Source organism: Macaca fascicularis, chromosome 12, assembly GCF_037993035.2.
Source record: "Macaca fascicularis isolate 582-1 chromosome 12, T2T-MFA8v1.1".
Classification (NCBI taxonomy): domain Eukaryota; kingdom Metazoa; phylum Chordata; class Mammalia; order Primates; family Cercopithecidae; genus Macaca; species Macaca fascicularis.
The window spans coordinates 5,070,487-5,092,830 of NC_088386.1; positions in this window are offsets into that span (position 1 = coordinate 5,070,487).

Here is a 22,344-nt window from a genome sequence, read left to right on the forward strand (position 1 = left end):
GCTTGTGTCCCCTCAAAATTTATATGGCGAAAGCCTAACCCCTAATGTGATGATACTAGGGGGTGAGACCTTTGAGAAATTAGGTCATAAAAGCAGAGCCTTCATGAATGAGTTGAGTGCACTTCTAAGAAGACGCATGTGTGCTATCCCTCTCTGCCTGCTCTCCACCATGTGGGACACAGTGAGAACATAGACTGCAAACCAGGAAGAGGCCCCTCACCTGATCTAGATCCTTGATCTTGAATTTCCAGCCTCCAGAATGGTGAGAAATACATTTTTTCATTGTTTAAGTCATCCAGGCTGTGGCATTCTGTGACTGCCCAAACTGACTAAGACATCCCACGAGATTAAGAACTATGACCAGTTGAAGTGCTTGCTGATAGTGAAGCAAATATAGAATGAGTAATGGAAAAAGGTAAGTTATGAATACCAGTGACAGAGATTCTTGGCTTGAACCCATTTTATTCAAGCTCCTGAATCTTCTCCTAGATTCATCTGTGGGCTTCCTCGTAAAGTCCAGTTTTAGCAAAGAACCCTGCTAAGTCCGTTTAGTGAGAACCACCCCCACCATCCTCAATATCTGATCACTCACTTTTTTTTTTTTTTGGTCCAGATGGGGTCTTATTCTGTCATCCAGACTGGAGTTCAGTGGCACGATCATAGTTTCTGATCACTCTTGATACCTGATCAGGTTCCTCATTCTCCACTATCCCCTGGGTGATGTCTGATTACCCTGGCCTGTCTTAAGAATTCTGTGAGGTCTATTTAGCCAGATCCCTCTTACCCTGAAGTTTTCTGTTAGTAATTTTCTATCCACTGACTCCCACCCTGCTTTTTGGCTGTAAATCCCCACTTGTCCATGCCATATTCAGGGTTGAGGCTAATTTCTGTCCTCTATTGCAAAATCCCATTATAGTTGTCTCCATATCTACTACAATGGCCCTGAATAAAATTTTTCATGTTGTGCTTTATAAGTATTGAAATTTTAACACGAGCTACAACTATATGATCAGTTAGAGAAAGGAAGACTGAAATTGTCATGGGTATTTTCTCCTTATTTTGTTATGAACATGTGTGTGTGTTTATATTTAAATAATTTTTCTTCAACTTTTATTTTAAACTCAGGGGTACATGTGCAGGATGTGCAGGTTTGTTACGTAGGTAACATGGGTGTCCATGGTAGTTTGTTGCAGGGATCATCCCATCGCCTAGGTATTAAGCCCAGCATCCATTAGCTAGTCTTCTTGATGCTCTCCTTCTCCCCATTCCCTCCAACAGGCCCCAGCGTGTGTTGTTCCCCCATGTGTCCATGTGTTCTCATCATCAGCTCCCACTTACAAGCAAGAACATGTGGTGTTTGGTTTTCTGTTCCTTTGTTAGTTTGCTAAGGGTAGTAGCCTCCATCTCCATCCATGTTCCCACAAAATACATGGTCTCATTCCTTTTTATGACTGCATAGTATTCCATGGTGTATATGTACCACATTTTCTTTATCGAGTCTATCATTGGTGGGCATTTGGGTTGATTCTATGTCTTTGCTATTGTGAATAGTGCGGCAATGAACACACGTAGGTGTGTATCTTTATCACAGAATGATTTATATTCCTTTGAGTATATACCCAGTAATGAGATTGCTGAGTGAAATAGTGTTTCTGCTTCTAGATCTTTGATGAATCACCATGTGTTGTGTGTCTTTATATATGTACGTATAAAAATAACTTTGTTTCTCCTCTCCTATTCTCTTATCATGTAACATGAGATCTTTTTACTTTATATCATAGTATTAAATAGTGCTAATTTTATATCATAGTGTTTAAACAATGGATATCAAGGAGGAGAGTGAATAGCACTGAAGGACTTTACCTTCTCTTCTGGAGGAGTTAGTACAATTTATATTGTACATAGAATAGTTGTATCATGTGTGGCAGAGTCATGGCCTTCTTATCGTCTTTATTTTACAGTTAAGTATGGTTTAAGGAGATGTATGTGCCTGTGGACTTCTGATGGTTCATGTTATGAGTCAACTTGACTGGACCACAGAGTGCCTAGATATTTGGTCAAACATTGTTCTGGGTATGTCTGTGCAGGTGTTTCTGGATAAGTTTAACATTTGGACTGGTAAACGGAGTGAAGTGAGTTGCTCTTCCTTGTGTTTATGGGCCTTACTCAATCTGTTGAAGTCATGAATGGAACAAAAATGCCGACCCTTCCATGAGTAAGAGGAAACTCCTCCTTTCTGACTGCTGGGAGATCTGTCTCTTCTTGCCTTCGGACTTTAAGAGAAACATTGATTCTTCTTGAGTCTGGAGCCTGCTGGATATTGGGCTGAAATTTAAACCATCAGCTTTTCTGAATTTCCAGCTTGCTGACTGCAGATCTTGGGATTTATCAGCCTCTGTAATCATGTGAGCCAATTCCTTATAATAAATCTCTTTCTATAAACACACCTACACACACATCCTGTGAGATTCGCTAACAAATGATGTGCTCTGCCTTAGAGCTGAGTGAAGATTATTTTGAAGAAAACACAAGGAGAGATGTGGACGTGCAACTAAATAGGGCTATTTTACAGAGGAGAACTAGATTTGGGAGGTAACCACAGTGACTACAAAGGGATGAAAAGGGCACACCCAAAAGCCATTCATGTTGTCGGTGTTCACTCTAGATTTCTATTCCTGGTTCTGTTTGGATTTGGAGTTACCTCTCACTTTCGTTTCCTTTATCAAAATAAACTGACAATATATATTAATACATAAAAATACTGACAGCATTAATATACGCTCAGTTTATTACATATGTATAGCGAGAGAGAGACAGTACACACACACACACACACACACACACACACACACACATATACAGAGATATGTGTGTTTCATGTGCACACATCTCCAAAGTTGTGTCTGCCCTGTTCATGACACCCCTCAGGTAAAGGTGGCAGCACCAGCTCTGCCTGTGTCTCTGTCAGCCTGAAGGGCAGCATCAAGGGGCCTACTCTTTTTTTTTTTTTTTTTTTTTTTGAGACGGAGGCTCGCTCTGTCACCCAGGCTGGAGTGCAGTGGCCGGATCTCAGCTCACTGCAAGCTCCGCCTCCCGGGTTCACGCCATTCTCCTGCCTCAGCCTCCCAAGTAGCTGGGACTACAGGCGCCCGCCACCACGCCTGGCTAGTTTTTTGTATTTTTTAGTAGAGACGGGGTTTCACCGTATTAGCCAGGATGGTCTCGATCTCCTGACCTCGTGATCCGCCCATCTCGGCCTCCCAAAGTGCTGGGATTACAGGCTTGAGCCACCACGCCCGGCCGGGCCTACTCTTTAGAGAAGCCAATTTGCATAGTTTATCCTCTTCAGGGGACACCTTGCCATTATCAAATGCATTACTCCCCACTCTGTGAAACATTACAGGTGCAAAAATCCTGTCCAATCAAGGAAAGCCTTAAAATTTGAATTCCGGAATTATTTGCGGGGGACCAGATCTAGGGTGGTCTGGCATTTGTGGAGCCCACCACGTGCCAGAGATTTATTCATGCTTCCACCCACAATCCTCTCAGCGGTCACACTGGGAAGAGATCTGAGAGGGGCTTCATAGGGAAGACATGCTGCCCTATAATCCGGGCATATCACAGACACATAATTAACCTTTCCCCTTCATTTGCCTCCTCCATCCACACATATGCTGCGGTTTTCTTTGACACTTTTCTGACTGTGCCATTTCTTTTTTATTTCATTACAAAACACAAGCTAAAAGATAAAAATGAAACACCAAAAATATTTCTCCTCCCATTCTAAAAAACCAAAGAAAACAACAGAAAAACCAAACATAACCATTACCATCAACAATAACTATTGGTTTCAAGTAACAGAACCCCAACATGAGTTCAAAGCTTTAATTTCATCTAGAAAAATTTCACATCCAATTCATTTTATTAAGGCAAAATTCACATCTGTTTAAAAGGTGAGGAAACTTGGACAAAGTGAGGAAAGGGTTTAGTTGAGATATTCTCATGCTGTTCCCTGTCTCAATGGAGCTGTGTGCTGTCCACTGGTCTCTTTCTCTGCGTTGTCTGGTCTTTGATTTTCACTTGAATTAAGAAAGAGATTCACTAACTCAACAAATACTCTTTTTGCTACGGGCCAAGTATAGCTGTAGGCTCCATAAATTCAGTTATGAACAAGACCTATCTGGAACTACTCTTCTGGAGCTTAATTCTGTAGAGAAAGATGGACATTAAACCCATGAATCAAGACGTGATCAAGAGAACTTCAGCTGGTGACAATAGATATGAAGAAAGTAAGACAGGGAGAAGTGGCTGGAGCTGCCTGGGCTGAGAGCCAAATTGGAGAGAGCCAAGGAAAACCCCCTGGAAGGAAAGGACATGTGACCTGAGACCTATGTAATGGGAGGTGCTGGGCACTCCTTCCCAGGACAGGGGGAAGCAAAGTAAAAGTCCAGAGGTTAAGAGTAAACTTGGCTTGTTTGGTAAGACCAGAGGGAATGAGGAAGAGTAGTAGAGAATTTCTGGATTCCTGTGGTTTATTCTGCAGGTCACTGCTCTGTTAGCACATTATTTAATCCTCACAGCAGCCACATTTCCATATCATGTCAAATTTAGAAACACACATGCTGAGATGCACATGCTGACACCCAGAGACCTGGGATGGCATCCCCAGCCAAGAGCAGCGAGAGGACGGACCCCAGGCATCATCCACCAGTTGGTGAGTGTGAGAGCCAGGGAGCAGCTCACACAAGACCACCATTACATCTGACAGCAATTGAAATTTTGGGAGGGCACCCAAGCCACCCTCTGTTTTTGATAGTTCACGACAAGCACTCACAAAACTCATGAAAGCAGTGGTACTTGTGGCTACAGTTTGTTACAGGGAAAAGATGCAGATAAAAGTTGACCAAGGGAAGAGATATCCAGAGGAGACTCCAGGAGGGGATGAAGTGCAGAGTTTCTCGTCGTCCTCCCTTTGCGGAGTGAAGGCAATGCTTCCCTCCTTGCGTTTATGTGTGGCCATCCACACTGAGTCCTGCCAACCAGGGCACTCACCTGAGCCTCGCTGTGCAGAGTCTGTAGTATGGCTGCATCACATCGGTGTGAGTGATTAGTTGTCCACATGACTGACCTCAGTCTTCAGCCCTCCTTTAGCTGACCGATATTGTGTGACCAAAAGCCCCCACCCCAGGTCACTTTGGTAGTATCCCATGTAGACAGCCCCCATTCTAAAGCACACTGTTAGCTCTCTAGGCTGTTAGCTATCTAGCAGAACCCAAGACCCCAAGGCAAAGTCACTCCATCAGGCATGACATTCCAGGAGCCTAGAGATCAGTTCCCAGTAGCCAAGGGCAAAGGTCAGGCCTCTTTTTCAGCAAGGTTTAATTCTGCACTGTGCACTGAGCTGTACATCTTAAGCAGGACGTTGCTTATGAAACAGGAAATTTTCCTTGACTCCTTCACAGGACTTACTCAGCCTGCAGCTCTCAACCCCTCATGGGAGAAGGAGCACACAGGTGAGTGGGTGCAGGGCTGGGATGAGCGCTTCTCGGTGCTAGCAGGAGCAGAACTCTGTGTGGCCCTGGGGCAGCATCTAGGGGGTACCTGCAACCCCCAGAGCCCATGAGTGACAGTGTGCTCTTTTAGTTTTCCTACCTGTGGATGGCTTAAGTGTTTAGACCTCAGTGTGACAGCCCTCTGTGTCCTGAGCTCATGTTTGGCATTCAGGATGAATCAGGTGGCATGAACATGTTGAAGATGGTAAGTGTGGGGGATTTTATTGCCGATAAAAGTGGCTGTCAGCGGGATGGAGAAAAGGGGATGGAGTAGGAAGGTGGTCTTCCTCTGGAGTTTGGTGGTCCCCGGTTGAACTCTTCTCCGAGGTCCCACCGTCAAGCTGTCCCTCTGAAGTCAAAATGTTTCTTTCCGATGTCTGGCTGCTGCTTCTCTTCTCTCCTTCTCTGCCGCGCCTCTGCTAGTTGGAGCCTGGGCTTTTTATGGGTACAGGATGGGAGGCGGGCAGGCCAGGGTGATTTTGGAAAAGGCAACATTCCAGTGGGAAAATGAGGATGGAAAGTTCTCACTGTGGGCTTCGGCTCTAGGTGCGAGGCTGGGGCTTCACCAGGAACCCTGCCTTTTTCTGCCTAGAATTTCTCTGCCTTCTGTCCCTATCAGTTATGAGATGCACAGTTTCTGGCATGCCCACTGCTCCTCTCTTTGCCTTGTAGGTCCTTTTAGATGGCAGTGGGTGTGGTATCTTTGATTAGTGGGGTGGTGCTTCCCTGCATTTGCAGGCACACCTGCACATGAGCACCTTCTACCCACCGCAGGTGAGAAAATTCCTCTCCTACCAGGCTTTCAGGCTCCAGAGCCGAGCCTGATGGGAGGTTATCTGGGAGTCAGTCTGGGGCATAATGCAAAGCATCCTTGCCAGGCCACCCGCTCACAGCACCTGTTCAGAAAGGGCAGAGTGGAGGGAAGGCAGCACACTGGCACTCTTGGACTGTCACCATGGCAACAGTTCCAGTCCGGCATCCTGCGTCCTTCAAGGACATCCCTTCCTGAGCCTTAGCCCTTCTCCTCACCAGAAAGTTGTCAGCTTTGTTTGAGGGCAGCTTCATTGCTTGTGAGTCCCCACTGGGCCATGACAATTCAGGTAGCTGCCCTTTTCCCATTATGATGGCAGCTGGCACTTGGCAAGGGGAGTACAGGAGCAGAATTGCCTGCAGACCCCTCACATGGGTCGTGCTTCCTTCTACAGCCCTGCAGGACCCCCACCCTCTCTCCTGGCTTCAATCTAAGCTGATATACCTGAACTGTCCCTTCCTTCTCATGCTTGTTCTGCCTTCCCAGATCTACCTAAGTCTGACACAATCTCAAATATCCCTCCATAAAGAGACAATGTGTGGGCAATCAGAATGTGGGGTTATGTTGCAATCACTCAAAACCCAAGTTGGCCTGTTCTTAGACCAAATAACTTGGGCAAATTACTTCAAATCTCTGAGCCTGTTTTCTCTTTTATAAAGCTTCACAGGTTTCTTATAAATGAGGTCATACACACAAGCGATAAAGATGTTAACTGATATATTATTAGCTATTGTTATTGTCATGGTGGCTATTGTGAAGGTTAAATGAAGGAATTCACTGTCATTGGTACATAATGGTTGCCCATTGCGTGCTATTTCTTTTATTTTCAAGGTGTCATTGTCCTCTTTTCCTAGCTCATCATGAATAGCATTTGGTTGCCTGATTATGCATGCACACACATGCACACTTGCACACTCACACAATTTCTTCACTCTCTCTTCAGCCACAGCAACCTTCATGCTCTTCCTTATATGCATCAAACACACCTTATCTCCAGACATCTGCTCATGCATTTTCTTTTCTTGCAGCGCTCTTTCCCAAGACAGCTGATGGCTCAACTCTACTTCATCTGGGTCCATGCTCTGACATCAGCTTTTCCAAGTCTTTCTCTGATCTCCATATCTAGGCAAGCACCTTGAGTCACTCTCCTCCTTCTGCTTTGCTTTTTCCGCATAGCACTTACCTGCTGTTTTATCTGATTATATATATCTGAGTGTTAATTTTCTGTCTCCTCTATTAGAATTCAAGTTCCACCAGCACAGGTTCTTTGCTCAGTAATTATCCTCTGTTCCTAGAATAGTGCTAGTTACGTAGTACATGCTTATTTAATGTTTCTTGAATAAATGAAAGAATACTCTCTTGATTATATTCTAGTGGTTTTATTTTATTTTATTAGTTTTTAGAGACAAGGTCTCACTTTGTCACCCAGGCTAGAGTGTAGTGGTACAATCATAGCTCACTGTAGCCTTGAACTCCTGGGTTCAAGTGATCCTCTCACCTCAGCTTCTCGAGTAGTTGAGACTACAGGTGCTAGCCCCCATTCTCAGATAATTTATTTTTTATTTTTTGTAGTGACAGGGTCCCACTGTGTTGTCCAGGCTTGTCTTAAACTCCTAGTCTGAAGCAATTCTCTAGCCTCAGCCTTCCAAAGTGCTGGGATTACAGGCATGAGCCGCTGTGCCCAGCATTTCTGTGGTTTTCTTTGTTTATAGTCTTAGAGATTAGGGTCCAGAGCTTACCTGTTTTCTGTCTCCACTTCAGTACATCTCAAAAGCATTTGTTTATATCCCATATTCAGTGAAGACATCTAGAATCCAATTGTATCCACCAATCAATCTCTTTTAATGAACACTCATTTACTGATGTGTGTTTTGTACATGGACCTGTGTTTGACTTTTAGAAATTGAAAGATGATTGTAATGTTATCCTGCCTTCAAATAGCTTACAGTTCTATAAAAGAACTCACAGTCTAGTAAGCTGCAATTACAGCCAGGTGAAGAAATACATTTTCCATTGTGACTCAGTACAACACACACACACACACACACACACACACACACACACAATGGAAATACTTTTTTAGGAATACTTATATTCTATTTATTCTATTTCAGCTTTCAGAAATTCCGTTACTTGCTAAATTGATTTTATGACTCATCAGTGAGTTATGACTCCCAATTTTAAAAACATGGCTATAATAAAACTTATTTATTTTCCTTGATTGCTTAGAGAATTATGTAATTATTATTTCACAGACTTTTCATGTCTGTCTTCTTTACTACAATAATGGTGATGATGGTGATAATAATCTTACTTTATGTCAAACACGGTTTTAAGCACATTTCACGGATCATCTCATTAAATCTCCATAACAAGACTTTGAGGGTAGGCCTATTTCTAGCACCTTTAAACAGATATGGAAAACAAGCCCAGAGAGATTACAAAGCTATTTGAAGTCTCACAGTAAGTAAGAGGCAGGAAGGACCAGAGCTGTGTTCTTAAATACTATACCATATTGATTCCCTACAGCCACTGGACTCAGGCAGGGGCCATATCTGTTTTCACTCATTATTGTATTCCCAACTTTGAGAACCTCTGGTTCCCCTCCTGGGTTCCTTCTCCCTTGTAGTGACGTTATTCCTCCATCTTGTTGTGTGGTATAATGAAGAATATATCTGCTCTTTGTCTCCAGTTCTTGTCACAGAGCTTCAAAAACCCTTGGAATTTCCTGAGTGACTGGCGCACGTGAGCTGACTCTTGGTGGGCCCCTAGATAACTTCTGGATGACAGTTAGTCATCACAAAGACCAACCATGTGATTAGAGCATTGCAACTTTCAGCCATCTGACCTTAGAGAGGGTACAAGGGCTGGAAGCTGAGTTCCATCACATGGCCGGTGATTTAATAAATCATCCCCATGTGATGAAACCCTAGTGAAAACTTGTGGACACAGAGGCTCAGTGGATCTTCCCGGTTGGTGAACGGATTCACGTGCTGAGACAGAGACACACTCTGATTCCATGAGGTGAGGGCATGAAGGATCCGTTCCCCACCCCCAGATCTTGCCCTTTGCATCTCCTCATTTGGCTATTCTGGATCTAGGTCCATTAAGATAAAACTAGAATTATAAGTATAGCACTTTCAGGAGTTCTAGGAGTCAGTGTAATAAATTATCAAAACTGAGAGGGTCATGGAAACCCTTGGATTTACAGCCAGTCAGTTAAAAGCGTGGGTGGTCCTCAGACTTGCAGCTGACATCTGACCGAGGTCTGTCTCATCAAGGGCCAAGCCCATTGTGGGATGTGACACTAATCCTGGGTGGTCAGCATCACAGGTGAATTGCGGTCTGTTTAGTTTGGTGGAAACACCATATTTTGGAATTTGTAGCTGGTGGGGAAAAGGTAGGGATGGTTTGGGACATCTCCACTTGCCACTGGAGTCTGAAGTGAGGATAGTCACCTGAGAGACTTTGTTTTTAATGTGTGGGGTCTGCACTAACTCTGAGTAGTTGGTGTCAGAGCCGAATTGAATTGCGGGACACCCACATGGTATCCGAGACTTGTCAGAACGATTCTGGAATCCATCCGTAGGAATCTTTGTGCTTCACTGCCTCTCTCAGCCTCAGCACTTACTCCCACCTGATAAACTTGTTTGAAAAGAAGCACTAATGATTAATGAGACTTAAACTGTGAAAACTGCAAGTACCACAGATAAATTTGTCCTTTAAAATTCATGTTTTCAGGCCGGGTGCGGTGGCTCACGCCTGGAATCCCAGGACTTTGGGAGGCCGAGGCAGGTGGATCACAAGGTCAGGAGTTCGAGACCAGCCTGGCCAATATGGTGAAACCCTGTCTCTACTAAAAATACAAAAAATTAGCCAGGAGTGGTAGCGGGAGGCTGTAGTCCCAGCTACTCAGGAGCCTGAGGCAGGAGAATTGCTTGAACCTGGGAAGTGGAGGTTGCAGTGAACTGAGATGACTCTACCTCACTCTAGCCTGGGTGACAGAGCGAGACTCTGTCTCAAATATATATATAAAATATATATATATATATATGTTTTCATGTGTAGCATGGTATGTCAGACACCAGTCTGTCAACAAATCATTATTTGGGAAAGGAAGGTCTTGCCAGGCACTGAGGAGTGAAAACAATTGAGCCAGTGCTCTGAATTTTCCATTTAGGAGCATTGTAAACTGGGCTAGAGTTTTAACCTCTCAGGGCAGCAGTCTCCTCTCCTAAATACATGAAGGATGGCAAAAATTGAAATAAACTTCCTAATATAGTTTTAAGAAATGTGTCCAGGTTAGCATATCCATTTACCCCTTTCTAAGAACTTTTGGTTCCAGTCAATATATGGGTCAGGTGTTCTAATCACAAAGGTACACCAGAGTATTGAATTAGCATTAATTTAGGCAGGGCCTAATGATCCCAGAAACTCCCCTTTCCTGCAAGAGGCTTCTTTGGCTTGCGATAGACTAGAGGAGTCTCACCATATGGGCTTCTTAGAGTCTTCTGTGTTTATATACAGGCTTAGGGAATAGGGCCCAGAAAGCAACTGCTTGCTCACCAGTGCAATGCTCACAGGCACCAAACCCTCATTTGTTTTTCTAGGGAATTAGAACTACTTTCCATTCCTGTACATTGCGATCAGTTTTTACTTCTCTTCCCAAATCACTGCCACTCCCTGCCTCCCTGCACTGCCAAAACATCCATTCTGTGCCCTCTGGATTCCTTTGCTCTCCACCTAAACCCTGAAGTCTTTTCCCATGGCACATCATACAATGCACGCCCATGAGATTTCTGTTTATTTTTATTCCCATCTAGACACCAGAAGTGTGATATCTATTTTGCTGAGGTGTTAAGGATGGAATAAGAAAACATACTTGAAGTGCAGCTTATTGCTGGAATTTGATAAAGATTAACTTGTGTTCCCCCTCCAACCACACAGAAGCAGCAACATATGTCCCTCTGGCACAGTGGAGGTTTATAGTTGTTAGACTTTACTGAGTCTGACAGCTGCAAACCTCTCCATCCCAGGCTACGTTCTGTGTTCTCACCACCCAGTTACATCTCAGGAAGTCCACTAGTTCCTTTACCCTCTGAGTGTGACATGGACCACTGACAGGGACCAAAGAGGGTCATGACAGTGGGAAAAGCCAAAGTATAGATGAGCACAGACCCAAGAAGACCAGGCATGTCATCCTTAGAGTCTAGCACAGAGCAGAGACTGCCAATGGATACAGCTGGATAAGCCAGAGAAAGACCTGGCATTTCCTCATCCATCCTCAGGGGTGACTCAGACCGACTGACTCCTGACAGCTCTCTTAGCCTCCAGCAGAAGGAGGGAAGCAAGCGTGAAAAAGCCAGCCATCTCTCCTCCTCCCCATTCTGCCTTCCTGGGGCCAGATGCCTGGCTGAAGAGGGGAAGGGAAAAGTTGTCATCCAAGGTAAAAGAGGGGTTCAAACAATGCTAACTTTCAAAAACCAGAAGTGACTGAGATGTGTAAAATTGACATAGCATGTCATTAAAGATGAGATGAAAGTTGGACAGCATGGTGAAAGCAGTGATTACAGAAAAAAGTGAATAAAATGATTCCATGTTTGGAACCCATTTTCTACAGATCACTCAATAAGTCGATTACAGAGGACTGAACAAGATTCAATGGAATCTGAAAGACTTGTCTGAGTGGCTGATTTGGGGGTCCAGAGTCAGACAGAGATGATTCTGGGAGTGGGAGGAGTCAGGAACAACTGTCAGAGGCATGGGTTGTGTCTCCCCAACAGGTGGCTGCAATGCAAGGCATCTGCCCACCAGCCAGTATCCAGCAGGTGCACTCATGGTGCAGGCCAGAGGCAGGGCGGGCAACCTCATCCTGGTGGGTCTTTTGAAGGCTTGGGCACATGAGTACAGATGACATGGAAAAGTAGCACGAGGCAGGTCATGCTGCAGTTGGGGGCTGGGATGGGACCAGCACACTGGCTCTGTCCCCCTCCCGGTCAGAACACACAGGCGACAGGTACCTCCATGGCTACGCATCCTTCTAAATGCAAGCAGAGCATTTTCTCATGTCCACAGTGACCTCAGAGACATCAGGATCAGTGAGTTCATTATGTTTCCTCTTATTCTCAATTACTGTAAATGAATTTCTGCAGAATCACCGAGAACTGCAAAGATTTACAACAGATTAACTTTCATTTAGTTTAACGAAATTGTCTCAATGCATAAATCCAGGCCTGCTTCAGACTCATAAATTTTTATAGCTCCTGCTTAGTAGACAATCCTTTTTTTTCCTTTTCTTTCCTTGCCCCGCCCCTCTCGCTTCCTCTCAGACTCTGCTCTGCCTTCACAGTCTGCCTGGGTTGGGAACCCCTGTCAGACTCTTCCGAGTCAGGAGATGAAAGCTTCCAGAGAGCCATGTAAAATGTATTTATGGCCTCTCTCTGCAAATACTCCTGTTTCTTCATAAATGAGTATAAATGAAGCGTGACAAGCAATTTGCTGCACGGAGGCTGATATTAATGACTTGACATATTCATACCTGCTTGTACGATCACATTTTTTGCTTTTTCTTGGCCAGTGACACATTCTGGTCCGAAGGAACTTACCTTAAGAATAGCCCCTTTTCCCATATTAAGAGGAAAACATTTCCTAAACCTCCTGTATTATTCACATGGGTACTTAAGGGCTCTTTGCAGTTAGCAGGAGCCTTTCTGTGGGAAGTAGGGTGGTACAGGGTGAAGCCGGGTCTTCCATTAATTCATTTAACAAAATTCCGTGGCTTCATTATCTCTGTTACAAGAAGGGATAGGCGATGGGACAGGATGGCCCACACAGACCTCATGGTCTAGTGGGGTGCTCTGGGACAGCCAGGTCCAAGGTCAAGCCTGAAACGGGCCCGGTCAGTTTCCTGCCGAATGCTGCCTTACTGTAAGATTGTTGTGAAAGCTTCCCAAACACCTCTGGAAAGGATGGCAGCTATAAGGACCACACACAGGGACAAGGCAGAGAAATAATTTGGGAAATTAGAATATTAATGCTTTCTTCCATGAGTCATTTTCCCCAGCAGGGCCATGTCCAAAGCAGATGAAATCATTTAAAAAAAAAAAGAAAAAGTTCTCAGGTTATTATTTTAGGAGGCAAAGTCCAAGATGTAAAACATAAGTCAAAGAGGGTTTGTCTTATTCATGCCACGTGTCCACCTTCACCAAAAACAGGGAAGCTCTAAGCTGAGGAGGAGGGTGGTGAAGAAAGAGAGAGGGAAATGGACGGCCTGGTCCTCAACAGTGAATCAGGGAACGCCTTGGAAGAACTCACTTTAAATCCAATGAGCCGACAGGCGCTCGGCTTGACCCACCACTAGATTCGAGGAGGCGTCAGCCAGGAAGCTGGGCCCTGCACCATAGCAGGGAGAGCGTAAGGAGTGTGGGATGCTGTGGCAGGGAAGTGATACAGGTCAAGTTCCACCAGGGCTTTCCTCTTTTCCCCCCTCAAGGCTAATGTTAAACTTTAGAAGGCAAATAATGAGAACCAAATAATGCAGCAATCAAGTGCAGAGATGACTGACGCATTGATACCACCCGTTAATGCGGCAACATAGGCTGGGTGGGGCTGGGTGGTGGGCGTGGCCACGGGAGGTGATTCGTCATGAAGACCAGCAGAACCGTGTGTCTGAGGAAAGAGGAAGGGAAGGAAGAGTCAAGTGTGACCACAGGATTGCACCTGGATAGCTCAATGATGCAAACTTCTATTGGATTCCAAATCCCTTGCTCACGGCAACCTTGGGATGCAGTACCTCTTCCACACCTGAAATACAGATGATGACGAGCAGATTAACAGTTTATAACAATGTGGAGACTTTACTTTCTACAACTTCATGATGAAAACGGACCTGGCAGAAACCTAACAAAAACCAAATTGTTAACTTGGCCCCTGAGGCACTGAGGATTTCATAAGAATTTGAAAAAAGAATCCCAAGAATTACTTCTTCCTCTAGAATGACACTCCCATGTACCACATTGCCCCAGCCAAGATATTCTGTAACACTCTAGGAAAGGATAGAGAATAAAACAAAATTTCTTTTGAGATGGTCAAAAATAAAATTAATGACTATTCTCAGGATGAGGAAGCACAATGAAAATTTCTCTTACGGGTCCAGGCGTCTGCTTTCCTAGCAATTCGCAGGAAGTTGATGTATCTCAGTGTAAACCAAAAAGCATCTGTGACAGGTCTTAATCAATTTAGAAGTTTATTTTGTCAAGGCTAGGGACATGCCCGTAAGAAAGAAACAGAAATCACGGAAACACCCTACAGTCTGCGTCTTTCTCCAAAGATTATTTTGAGGGCCTCAATATTTAAAGGAGAAAAGCAGGCTGGAGGGAAAAGGGGCCAGATATGGTCATATTACTGAATCCACATTTTGCTAGAGAAAAAAGGAGCAGGTAGGAGAATCATCAATTATGTGTTCATTTTGTGCTCAGTAAATTGGCACTTTACTTTAGATAAAGTGAACGTAGAACCTATGGAGATATCTGGCCTTTAATCTGTTGCTATTTGCTTAGGAACAAACAGAAAGGCAGTTTCTTGCATGACTCAGCTTTCGGCTTAATTGTTTTCCTTTTTGCATAGTGAGTTGGGGGTCCCAGGATTTTATTTTCCTCTCACATAAGCAAACATTTATCAAGTGCCCCTCCTGCCCAGGAGCAGTGCCTGGTGCCAGGTCATTTGATTCCACCAGAGGTGAACAGCCTTTCCCACTTCAGCAGGGCACAGGCCTGGACAGCACAGTTCCCTGGAGGACGCTGATTTTGCATGAAGTCTTGATTGAAATGGCTATAAGAGAATGGGGAAGAGAATATAGGGCTTTTCTGGAAGAATATGTGGTATGAGAAAAGGAGGGGAACCAGAGCTTCTGATTTCTGGTTGGATTTTACATACAACTTCAACTCTGGAAAAATAATCTAGATATATTCTCTCCACCGCAAGAATTCTCAGTGACCAGCCTTTGCAGTGAACTGTGTAATCTGTAGCCTTTCTAGTCAATCCCAATTGCTGGAGACAGCATATGCTCTCGCATGCCTTCTCTTGTAATATGAGCTTTGTAGATATTCCTTCCTTTTGTTACCTAGATTTAAGAGTTTTATTCAGTAAAACATACATAGTCCTGCCTTGCAATTATTTGTCGACGCTTTATTTCCACACTAGATTATAAATTGCTAGAGGACAAGGACCATGACTTACCATCTCTGCTCCCCCTAGTAGCAACTGAGAACATTCTATAGAGCACAACATCTAATAGCACTGTTCAGAATGCAAGATGTGAAGCAGGAAGACCTGGGACTGCCTATGTGTTTATTCCCTTCTGGCTGTGTGACCTCATGAGGTTGACCAAACCTTTCTGAATCTCGGTTTCCTTATCCAATAAGTGAGTATACGAAATAGCTGCAACAGAACATTACTGTTAAGATTCAATGGCATGACAAGAAAGGAGTAAGTTACTATGGGGAGCTTAACAATTGATCAAAGATAGAAAGCCAGGTTAAATCTAAAGTTGTGATTTCCTAGTAGTAGATATTCAAGTATCATGAGGAATGATGTGAAACATTTTGAGAGAGCTGAAGCAGACAGAAAATAGGGACAGGATAAGCACACAGGCTGACGTCCTATTTTGAGCCTACCACTTTCTACTTGTAAGTTAATCAGAACTGTGGTGTCTCCACTGGTCTACCGCGATATTATACACTCAGTAGATGGCTACCTGAGGAAGATCCCCATTAAAGATGAGGTCACATAGGTTAATTGTCTACACTGCTTCTGTACGCTTGCTCTGTTTCTACTTCCTGTTGCAACTTGTCTGTGGAGCTCTAGGCTTACTTTTTTTTTTTTTGTTTTAGGCATGGTCTCTCTCTGTTGCCCAGGCTGGAGTTCAGTGGTGCAATCTCGGCTCACTGCAAACTCTGCCTCCCAGGTCCAAGTGATTCTCATGCCTCAGCCTCACAAGCAGCTGAGATTACAGGTGCCCGCCGTGACACCTGGCTAATTTTTGTAATTTTAGTGGAGAAGGGGTTTCACCATGTTGGTGAGGCTGGTCTTGAACTCCAGACTTCAAGTGATCCACTGGCCTCGGCCTCCGTAAGTGTAGACTTACCTTTTACTTGAATCCTGCTAACATTAATATTAATAACACAAATATGATAAATGTGATTCTGTATATCATATTAGAACGTGAGCTCCTTGAAGGTAGCAGTTTTTGCCTGATTGGTTTACCTCTGTGTCTTTAGAACCTAGGACAATATCTGGTTTATATACATTACGCATTCAATAACTACTGAAATATGAATGAGTAAACGAATGAGGCCTCTACAGTGTTCAGCCAATCCTAGCAGTTCCTTTGGATGCTAAAGCAGCTTGGATCAGGTGGTGTTAGGGGCTGGAAAATGAATAAAGCTTGGCTATTCAATGTGACGGCCTCTTGCAGTTGAGTTAATTCAATACCTGAGGCATCTTCTGGAGATTATGTCAAAACAGCTAGTTTCCCAGGCAGACAGGCAGGGCTCATAAATCTGCTCAGTGCATTCTCTCCTTCTTTAACAACAAAAAAAATTCATTTGGAGGTAAAATGTCCTGAAGGGGCCTTCAATAATATGTGTCATCGAAACAGAGAGGGCCAAACAGTCACCTCAGTACGGGGAGCCATATTTCACCGCTAGTTAGTGTCAAATCTTGTCTCATTTGTCAACAAAGCACTGGGGGAAAATACTACCAGGCAACCACTGTGGAGCAGGCTCTTCTGAACCAGGGGAGAATGTGTTTACACAAGGAAGACTCTTGTTTTGGCAATGGGTGTGTCCTTCACTTCGCGTCAGTCAGTGGGAATTCAACAGGACAGGTGCTCAGAACGTGCCTCAGATAACAGGCACCTGACAACTAGTCAGTGTGCCCTTTCTAGGAACAGTGAGCGGTTACTCTTCAATGACTCTTCAACAAAGGCCACAGCAAGCACAGAAAACATGTGCTTCAAAGGGGTTTTACATCCTCGTCTCACACAGAACTGAAAAACAAAACAAAACAAAAACAGTGAACTACCCTAGGACATTTACTGACCTTAATTTACAAAGGGTTTAACTAAGGTCAGAGAGGATAAAGACTCCTTATGTAACTACAAAGCAGGTGAGTTGCTCACTGCGTGCAGAGTCCAGTTAACAAGAGCGAGGCTATTTACAAAGCAAGTGAATTTATTCCAAAGCTAGCTTGGGGAAGAAGCGGTACGGCTTCACTTTCGGGGTAGAAAGTGGGCGTTTTTATAAGGTAAAGGAGGAAATGAGCAAGGGCAGGATCCTCCCTGCTGTCTGGGTGCCTCATCTACCAGGCAGTTAGTTGAGCTGAGGTCTTCCTGGGCAGAGGTAAATTGTAAAAGTGGCCAAATGGGCATACTTTTGACATGCTCTGTTGAGGTGAGGGTTCATGGTGGCAGGCTTTGGTTTGCAAATCAACTGTCAATTCTGGAGGAGAGATGCCTCTTTGAGCGCATGGATGAACTTGCCCTGTAAGGAATGTCTGATGAGTGGGAGGTGAAAGGTTGTATTTGCATTTCTAAAGGGCTAAGTAGGAAGCAGAGAACAGGGGGAAAGGGGAGAGGGGAAGAGAAGAGAAAATATTCATAAAAATAGTTAAACTCTCTCTTAGAAAAATGCAGGTACTTGGTTACACTTGATAAATATTTGTTTTTAAAGAAATGAATACAGGACATGAGTTTTATTTTTATTGTGAGGTAGGGCAAGTGGGCCTATCTTTTTTCTTCATTAAAATGTTGCATGCCATTCTCAAATATGTTTTACTTTGTCAGAATTTTAGGAGTAGATTGTCAAATTTCATGGAAAAATCTTGTCCAGTGTCTGATGAATCTTGGATTTAATTTACAAATTAATTTGGGTGGTACCATTTTTGAAATCCTTTCATGTTTATTCTAGTATTTTCCAGGTTTTTAAAAAAACTTTGATCCATATAGAAATAATTTTGATGCAAAGACTGGAGTAGGAATCCACTTTCCCTTACTTTCCCGAGGATTAACCATTTGTCCAAACATCGTGTGTTGATTAATCCATCTTTTTCTAATTGCTTTTTCCTAACATTATACCTTATACTACATTTAACTTATTTTTGATCTCTCTTTTTCATTTCACTGATGTCTGTCCTCCATTCATGTGCAAATATTAAGTTCAGAATTGCTATATCTTATAATACTTCAAAAAGACTTCAGAATTATTCTGGATATACTTTCATGTTTACTTTTCTATTACTGTTGAATTAGCTTGTCTGTCCCTATTACCTCTCCTTCCTCTCTAAAATATCAATATCTCATAAATTTAAATTTATAGATTTATAGTTTTGACACCTTATAGGTTTATAGACTCTTGATAGCTTTATCATATCACTGTATCCTAAAGACACACCCCAAAATATAGTGTGTCTTTCCATTCATTATGACTTTTTTATCATTCTTCAGCAATTAAAATTTTTTTCAGAGTGCTAACACATTCTTGTTAACGATTATATTTTTATTCGTTGTTGCAATTATAATTGCAATCTTTTTCTCATTATGTTTTCTAAGTGGTTGATCTTTTTATAGTGGGAAGCTATTGAATTTTATATGTTGATTTTATAATCAACCACTTTACTGGATTCTCTTTTAGTTCTTAATTGTGTTCAGCTGACTCTCTTGGGCTTTCTAGATATGTTCTATTGTCTTTGGCAAATGACAATAGTTTTAAATCCTTTCAAATTTTATGCCTCATATTTCTTTTTCTTGTCTTCTTGTACTGGCTGGGGCCTCCAGAATAATGATAAAAACAGTGAGGAGAAGAGCTAGCTTTGTTTACTCTTGATTTTATTAAGGATCATTTTAGTGTTTTGCCATCAAGCATAATGCTGGCTTTTGGCTTAATCTTTGGCTACTTTACTAAGAATATTACTTCTTTTAAAGTCAAGAATGGGTATTGAATTTTATTAAATATTGATTGTCCAGTAGCTACAGTGATATCTGCTCCTTTTCTGCTAATGATGAAGATCATCGTGTAAGGCATTTGGTGGCCACATATTTCCATATTAATGTCCTTCAAGACCGCTTGTTAATATATCATTTAGGACATTTACAATGCCAATTGTTAGTATATTTCATCTATGTCTCGTGTCATTGTGCTGTGTTTGTCATAATTTGATATCCAGAGTAGGATGGTTTTATAAATATAATTTGGGAACTTTTGGTCTTTCTGTTCTGGAAATGTTTTGAAAGCACTTGAGCAATCTGTTAACTGAAAGATGGATAGGATCCATTTGGAACCTGATGAGGTATGGTATTATTTATCATGTTCTTATGCACATTATATTTTCTTTAAATTTAGGATTGAATCCAGAGACTTTGTATCAAATTTCTGTCCGATTTATTTTTATAAGAGTATTTTCTTAATAGTTGTAGGGTACTTTCATCAGGAATGTCTGATTTTTTTCAATGATATTAGAAGCCATTGATAATCATTGTCTAGCTCCAGTAATTCACTGGGAATTGCTAATGTCAGACATCCCTTTGTTAAAAGAAAAACTTCAGCTGAATTAAATTTAAAGGAGTTTAACTGAGCAATGAATGATTTGCGAATCAGGCAGCCCCTGGAAGCACAGCAGATTCAGAGCAGATTCAGAGAGACTCCGGGGTGCCTTGTGGTTAGAACAGATTAATAGACAAAAAAAGGAAAGTGATGTACAGAAATCGGAAGTGAGCTACAGAAACAGCCGGATTGGTGACCTGTTGGCGGGTGCCTTATTTGAACACAGTTTGAACACTCAGCAGTGTATAAATAGTTGAAATACAGCTGCCGGGATTGGCCAAGACTCAGCGATGGTTACAGGCGCATACTCTGACGCTAGGTTTCCAATGTTAGGTGACAGTCAATCCACAAGAACTCAAATATAGAATTACGGAGTCTTTCTCAGGCCATATTTAGTTCGCTTTAACACCTTTCTGTAATTTCTTTCTTGTTTATTTGATGGAAGACTTTTATTAGAAGAAACTTTCTCTTATCAATATTTAATTATTTTGAGGCATCGTTCATATAGGAAAGGCAGGATAAATGCTTAATTATTGCTTTCTTTTTTCAAAATAATGAGTTGTTTTCTCAGCATCCTTCAAAGCACAGCAACGAGTAGTAGTTCAGTTTGCTTTGTTGTTATTCCTTTTGTATCTTTATGAACTCCTGGATTTAAACTTGTTTGATGTGCTGCAACCCATTGCAGTTATCAACCTCATTTATGCTCACATTTTCTAATCTGGACGGGAGTATCTTGTTAAACTCTGGCCATGAGTGCTTTTTGCGAGGAGATGTCAGAGCCCTGCCATTGGACAGTGGTCAACTCATGAGTTGGGAAGAAGCTACTGACAATAGTAGAGGTTTGAAAAAGAAAGTTATATTAGATAGAAAGAATGTTGCAGCAGAGTGCAGTGTGCTGCCTAAGCAGGAAAGGACTGAGTGCACTGCTGTGGATTTCTCCTTAGGGGTATTTATGGACCTTAAAGTGGGAGCTTAAGGGAAATTTGAACCATATTGGCCACATAGATCATAATAAATGATTACATTAGTAGACATTTTGGTGCCTTAATGTCAGCAAGGATTGCACAATGAATCACAATATGCATGCATTCCGGAGATGTACAGAAATTCTAGCTATTTATACCCAATTGGAAAAGGAGCCTGGACCCAGGTGCCAGCTTTAGATAATAGAACAGGGAAGTGCAATTACTTCTGAATTCCTCAGATAATGAGTGTTGCGTCTCAATGGCCTGCATGATGGCCGCCAGGTGATCTTTGCTTTCCTCACTTAGGACATGAACCTTGTGGCATTTGGTATTTTTCTTGCTTTCTAATGGTAAAAAAAAAAAAAAAAGGTATAACCCCATTTTGTACCGTTTTTACTTGCCCCAGATCTAGAATCTGGAATGATTTTTCCAAGGAACCCTAGTTTATCTTAGCTGGAAGTAATATTTAGAGAAAGTATTCTGAGCATGTGGGGTGTTCACTGCTTCTGGTTAATTGCTACTTTTAGGCTTTTTTGGTGGATAAAGAAATTTTCCAAAACTCACTTTGTGAGTTCATACTGATACTTCAGATTCCACTCATTAAGCGTCATAATGATGTTTCTTTTTTTTTATATCACACAAACACAATTTCCTAATGATAATGTTAATATTACTAGCAAAAAGGTTTAAGTCTGTGTATGTGGTAATTACTTCTATCCTTAGGGTATATCCCCACTGAGTATGTACATTCAAAAATCACTGTTTTAAAGTCATCCAGAATAGTGTCTTCCTGCATCATTATGCTACTAAATAAATACTCAATTAGCATCATTTGCTTAATTTATTTTTTTATTTGTAAGGATGGCTTTTAAATTTAATTTTGTGTTATAATTTTCATCTCCCTAATGATTAATGATGTAGAACATATTTTCCTGTGCTTGCTGGCTGTTTGAATTATCTTCTTTGGAAAAACAGCAATTGAAATAATTTGTCTATATTTTAATTTAGTTTTTGTCTTATTATTGAATTATAAGAGTTCTTTAAAGATTTTGATAGAAGTCGCTTTGTATACATATGTGTATGTGATTTATATGTATTTCCTCCCATTCTGTGGATTGTATTTTCATTTTCTTGATTGTGTGCCATGAATAATAAAAGTGTAGTTTTGATGAAATCCAATTTATCTATTATTTCTTTTGTTGCTTACGCTTTTGGTGTCACATCAAAGAAACCATTGACTAATCTAACATCATGATAATCCTGTGGGTTTTTAAATTTTTAACTCTTATATTCACATTTATGATTAATTTAAGGTTAATTATTTGTGAGAATTTGTTTGTAAATTAATCATGATATAAGTAAGGAATCCACCTTTATTCTTTTGCATGTGGATATCCAATTGTCTTACCACCACAGAT